The sequence below is a fragment of the Phaseolus vulgaris genome, chromosome 10, assembly GCF_051622355.1.
Source record: "Phaseolus vulgaris cultivar YP4 chromosome 10, ASM5162235v1, whole genome shotgun sequence".
Taxonomy (NCBI): Eukaryota; Viridiplantae; Streptophyta; class Magnoliopsida; order Fabales; family Fabaceae; genus Phaseolus; species Phaseolus vulgaris.
In genome coordinates this window covers 29,676,703-29,683,639 of record NC_143507.1, presented here as the reverse complement: position 1 = coordinate 29,683,639, position 6,937 = coordinate 29,676,703, and positions in this window count along the sequence as shown.

The following is a 6,937-nucleotide window of genomic DNA, read 5'->3' as shown; positions in this document are numbered from 1 at the left end:
GTCTTGATGGTGCCCAAAAAGGATGGAAAATGGCGCATGTGTTGTGATTGTCGAGCAATCAACAACATCACCATCATGTATAGGCATCCAATCCCAAGGCTTAATGATATGCTTGATGAATTACGTGGGTCAACCATATTCTTCAAAATTCACCTTAAAAGTGGATATCACCAAATTCGAATCAAAGAGGGTGATGAGTGGAAAACCGCTTTTAAGACCAAATTTGGATCATATATGTGGTTGGTGATGCCCTTTGGGCTCACTAATGCCCCAAGTACATTCATGAGGCTCATGAATCACACCTTGAGAGATTGCATAGGTAAATATGTAGTAGTTTATTTTGATGATATCCTAGTGTATAGTAAAACCCTAGAACACCATCTAAGTCACCTTAGGGAAGTTCTTCTAGTGCTTAGGAAAATTAGTCTTTTTGCCAATAGGGATAAGTGTACCTTTTGTGTAGATAGTGTAGTTTTCTTAGGTTTCATAGTCAACAAAAAGGGGGTGCATGTAGATCCCGAGAAAATCAAAGCAATCCGAGAGTCGCCCACTCCACAAAATGTAAGTGATGTAAGGAGTTTTCATGGGTTAGCTAGCTTTTCTATAAAAGGTTTGTGCCTAATTTTTCAAGTCTAGCTTCTCCTTTGAATGAACTTGTAAAAAAAGATGTTGCATTCTGTTGGAATGATAAGCATGACAAGCCTTCCAAAGGCTAAAGTCTCAACTCACCAATGCACCAATTCTAGCTCTTCCAAATTTTTCCAAAACTTTTGAGATAGAATGTGATGCATCGAGAGTAGGCATAGGTGCGGTATTGTTGCAAGGTGGACACCCCATTGCATATTTTAGTGAAAAACTCCATGGTGCCACCCTCAACTATCCCACCTTTGACAAAGCGCTCTATGCTCTTGTGCGAGCCCTAAAGACTTGGGAACACTACCTTGTGTCCAAAGAATTTGTCATCCATAGTGATCACGAGTCTTTAAAATATTTAAAGGGCCAACACAAGCTCAACAAGAGACATGCTAAATGGATGGAGTTTCTTGAACAATTTCCTTATGTAATCAAATACAAGAAAGGAAGCACCAATATAGTGGCCGATGCTCTTTCAAGGCGGTATACACTCTCTTCAAAATTGGGTGCCCAAATTCTTGGATTTGATCACATAAGAGAGCTTTACCAAGAGGATCAAGAACTTTCATCCATCTATGCCCAATGTCAACATAGAGCGCAAGGATTTTACTATGTGACCGAGGGATATCTCTTTAAAGAAGGAAAACTTTGCATTCCCCAAGGTACACATAGGAAACTCCTTGTCAAGGAATCACATGAGGGGGGACTCATGGGCCATTTTGGAGTTGATAAGACTCTAGACATTTTGAAAGCAAAATTTTGTTGGCCACACATGAGAAAAGATGTCCAAAGACATTATTCTGGATGCATATCATGTTTAAAAGCCAAGTCTAGAACAATGCCTCATGGACTCTACACCCCTTTGCCGATTGCAAATGCTCCTTGGGAAGACATTAGCATGGATTTTATTTTAGGACTTCCTAACACTGCAAGAGGCCATGACTCTATCTTTGTGGTAGTGGACCGTTTTAGCAAAATGTCCCATTTTATTCCTTGCCACAAGGTAGATGATGCTCAAAATATTTCTAGACTCTTCTTTAGAGAAGTGGTGAGACTTCATGGTCTCCCTAGAAGTATAGTATCCGATAGAGATCCCAAGTTCATAAGCCACTTTTGGAAAACTCTTTGGGGCAAACTTGGAACAAGACTACAATTTTCAACTTCTTGTCATCCTCAAACGGATGGCCAAACCAAAGTAGTCAATAGATCTCTTGGGACTATGCTTAGGGCTATCATGAAGGGCAACCATAAATCTTGGGATGAGTATCTTCCCACATTGAGTTTGCTTACAATCGAGTAGTCCACAAGACTACTAATGCTTCTCCTTTTGAAGTAGTATATGGATTTAATCCTCTCACACCTATGGATTTGTTACCTCTTCCTAATCCACAAGAATTTGTGCATAAGGAAGGAGTAATCAAAGCCGACTTTGTGAAGAAAATGCATGAGAAGATTAAACTCCAAATACAACAACAAAATGAGAAGTACATAAGATACAACAATAAAGGGAAGAAAGAAATAATTTTTGAGGAAGGAGACTTAGTTTGGCTTCACCTTCGCAAAGATCGATTTCCAACTCAAAGGAAGTCCAAACTAAGTCCCCGAGGTGATGGACCCTTTCAAATCCTCTAGAGAGTCAATAACAATGCATACAAACTGGACCTACCTCTCGAATATGGAGTACATGATACTTTTAATGTGATTGATCTTTCTCCATTTGTAGGTACCAATGATGACGAGGACGAGCTGGATTTGAGGACAAATCCTTTCCAAGGGGGAGGGGATGATGGAGGAGGGCCAAGCTCACCACACTACGAAAGCCAAGTTCCAAGTCTAGACCGTCTAGAACCATGTGGGGAGTGTCTAGACTCAAGAGGAGAGCGTCTAGCACAAGATGAGGGGCGGCTACAAAAGGAGTGTATAGGAGGAAGCCTAGACCGTCTAGGACCTATCACTAGGTCCATGGCCAAGCATCTTCACGCACAATTGGGTCAAGCAACGGATGGGAGGGAGAAGAACTTATACATGCTACATGGAGGCCCATTAAGGGTGGCTTAGTAGTTAGTGTAGTGTGAGAAAGCATAAACTTGTCTTACATGTGATTTACCCTAGATTTTGTGCATATTCTAGAACATTGCCTCACATGGCCGGCCATGTGCCCATGTGCTCCATGTAGAGTAATTTCCATTTCATTTAGGTAGCATTTCATCTTCTCTTAGCTTAGTATTTACGGCCTCCTTTGCCTATAAAAGGAGAAGCCCATCACTTGTATTTTCAAGATTAATGAGAGTAACGTTATGCTGCCCACATTGTGCCATACATTGCTTTTGCCTAGTTTCTAGGACCTAATCTTCATCTTCACCATCTATCAAAGGGCTGGCCGAACCTCCCTTCTTCCATACTCATCATGCACCTTCAAGATCACCATAACTCCTAGGAGAATCTTGCCCATTTCAATCCATAGCTTCCGCACCATTTTTCACAACATCCAAGAAGAGCTCCATGAGAATGCCATCAATAACTCTCTCTGGCTCTAACTCATCCCCTCTTGTTTCTTATGGGTCATACTTTGTGTTGTTGCTTTTGTCCTCTTAGCTATCTTTCACTAGTACAAAAATAAGAAAAGAGCGCTACTTATTTAATGCGGCTCAGCCCTTAAACGCATTCGTAAAAAATGCGGTGGCATTTTTTAAATTAATTTGATTTACAAATGCGGCTATTTGAATAACCGCATTTGTAAATCTAAGCGTTTGATTCACAAATGTGGTTATTCAAATAGCCACATTTGTAAATCAAAAAGCTTGATTTACGAATGCAGTTTTCACATTTAGCCGCATTTGTAAATTGTTTTTACCCTAAGAATTTTACGCACTCAACAGTTTCGTAGTTCATTCCCCGTCTGCGCTCATCTCTTCTTCATTTTCTCTCATTTGCGAACTTCTGCATTTTCGAAGGTACGTTATTCGTTTCCATTGCCCCTCACAACTGCATTGAACTCCATTAATGGCTTTCGCTTTCCATTGTGCTTTCATTTTTAATAGGTTTCACTCTGCATTTGAAGCTATATTGTTCCATTAGCTCGCCGCTCCGCCATTGCTTCCGCCGCCGCTGTCGTGTTTCCTCTTTCTCCCCTTCCACTCTTCACCAACAACGTACCCACAAGGTTGGTTTATACATTTTTTAATTTTTTTTTGCATTTTTTGGATTTTGTTTTATGTATTATAATTTATTGTGTATTTTAAATTTTATATTATTTAGTATTTATTATATTTCGAATTTGTATGTTTTTTATGTATTATAATTTGTATTTTTCAAAATTTATATTATTATAATTTATAATTTGAATTCGTATGTTTTCTTATGTATTATGTAATTTATATTAAAATTTATATTATTTAGTAGTTAGTTGTTAGTTTATATGTTATATTTAGCAATAATACGTTTTGGTATTGAGTTTGAGGGTGTTCGACCCTCGGCAAACGCGTGAAATAGAACACTGATATAAAAATTCTAATTATTCCAGAATATATAATATGGATAGAAATTGGATGAATTTTGTTCGTATAAGTGAGGAGTACGAAAGAGGAGTAGAAGAATTTATACAATTTGCACAACGTAACGCAATTAATAGTGGTCATGATGGAGCAAAGAACAGGTGTCCGTGCGTTAATTGTTTGAATGGAATGATACTGGATGTTAATATAATGAGGGAGCACCTGCTATGTGATGGGTTTCTTCGATCTTATACAACTTGGACATGGCATGGTGAATTATTAAATTTACCACGTGTTTCCGTAAATGAATAATACGTGGGGTCCACCACGGATGAAGTAGTACACAATGATGTAGATGATGATCGATTGGAAGACATGATTCGTGATGTAGGAGCTAAGTCTTTTGCAAAAGCGCATGGATATGAAAGTATGTCAAGCGATGTAGAGACTCCATTATGTTAAATTATTATTGATTATGCTTTAACTAAAAACTTGTAGGTTTTTGCATAAAGTCTGTATCACTGAAGGGAAGGAAAATATGTATGGATTCTTAGATCCTGCATATACTAATCCCGTTGGACCAAAGTCATCTGAGACTCAAGCATACATCACTAACACCCTGGAAAAAGAGGGAAAACAAATTTATTTATGCCCTTATATTAATGAGTAAGTTTAATTATATGTCATCAATTATTATTATTTCATGTTTTAAATATTTACAACTCTTTTCATGGATGATATAGGCATCATTGGCAGTTACTTGTCTTATCAATGGTTGATAAGACTGCTGTGTGGTTTTGTTCCCTACACAAGAAGATTCCCACAAAATTTAAGGATATTATTCATACATAAGTACATTATAAACTTAACTTTGTATATGTTACTAATTAACCATCTACTAACGAGATTTTTTGTATTAACCAGTTCATGGCGTGGATATAACATCCTAAAAGGTCGATCCAGTTCAAATAATTTGAACTGGATAAGAATAAAGGTTTGTAATTTTTTTCTTTCTCTATCATTGTTTATCAATATACTAACATATTACTTTTTATTGAATTATAGTGTAATAAATAACCAGGAAGCTATGAGTGTGGCTATTACATTATGCAATGGATGATTACCATTATAAGACTAGGTGTTAAAACTGGTTGGAAAGAGATAATAACATGATATGTTAAATCATTTTTATAATTCTTGAACATATATATATATATATATAAACTAATTTATGTCAACTATACTTTGCAATGCAGTTATTCACGGACGAAACACCAATGAATTCGGAAGGCATTTCATATGTCAGAGATTCTTGGTCCACATATTTCATAAATTTTTATAACTCTACCATAGTTAATCAATAGTGTAGGTTTTATTATGTTTGATTACTATTGTAAATGTACATTTTGATTATCTCAATTTATCTCTATATTTTTGTATTTGTCTGGCTAGGTTTGATCATTATGCAGGTTAATTTATATGGTTTAGGGACAATACGGATTAAACTTTAAAAAAAAAACACTATTTACAAATGTGGTTATTTACCAAAGCCGCATTTCTAAATCTTGCTTTTTGATTTATGAATGCGGCTATTTACCAAGGCACATTCGTAAATCTAAAACCCCTAAAACCCCAGCTCATTTAGAAGAATATACAAATGCAGCTATCTCAAATTACCGCATTCGTAAAATCGCATTTACAAATGCGGCTCTATAGCTGCATTTGTATTTCTCTGATTTACGACTGCGTGCTGATCAAATGCAGCTCTATAGCCGCATTTGTAAATGTAAAATAGCCGCATTTGATTAGCATTTTTGCACTACTGTTTGTCATAAAACCTTTACTAGGAATAATGGCCAAGCATTCCCCTGAGAGTGAACCGGTTCAAGAGATTTAGATATGGATCACATTGACACTAGTTTTGGCTTGCAGTTTTATCACTGATACTCATACTGATGGAGAAACAAAATGTGGTGGAGTGAGAGCTAAGGATTAATGTTACAAACACAAAATAAGCTTCTACTGATACTGGACTCACAACTACAAAGCCAATTAGAAGGGTATCTAGGCCCACTTGGTTAAATGATTACATCTAGAAGGATCTGTTTCTTTTTCTCTTTTGTGAGAATTGGATTGAACATTTTTTTTTATGCCTTTTCAGTATGTTCAGAATAGCTGTTGATTATGACAAATGATTTTTCAAGAGATATTATATATCCCACGAGACTAGGAGAGAGAAGTGTGTATATTCTTGGCTCTTGCCTTTTCTTTATTCTTAAAGGTTGTTTTTATTCCATCTGTGGTCACTTTTCCATCTCTTTATTTCCTAATTTTTTTGGTGTTCTTCCTCATCCCTGCTTAATCCTTGTATCAATTTCACTACAAGAAAAACATGATGTTTCGTCGGCCAAAAACGAACGGGAATAGGCAAAAATTGACGCCTAAGTGTCGGATTTACGTGGGCCAACAATCCCACGAAAAACCGCGAAAACAAATGAACATTTTGGTCGGCCAGCGAATGCGACACACATTGCCTGAGCAAGCCGATGAAAAACGGATGACTTCTGATTTAAACTTTTGTATTCCTCTGATTGAACAATGAGGCTTGCATGGATGTCTCTAAGGTATCCTCCAATTTACTTGTTCTCTCGTGAATTGAAGGATAGAGTGGTTGTTGCTGATAAGGGGCTTGTCTGTTGGATGGACCAACATCTTATTTTTACCCAAAACCTTAGTTATGATTGCTTCTCCAATCTTGAGACATTATTCTGATAATTGTTGTTGTTGGAGAAACCACCTTGCCTTCCTTT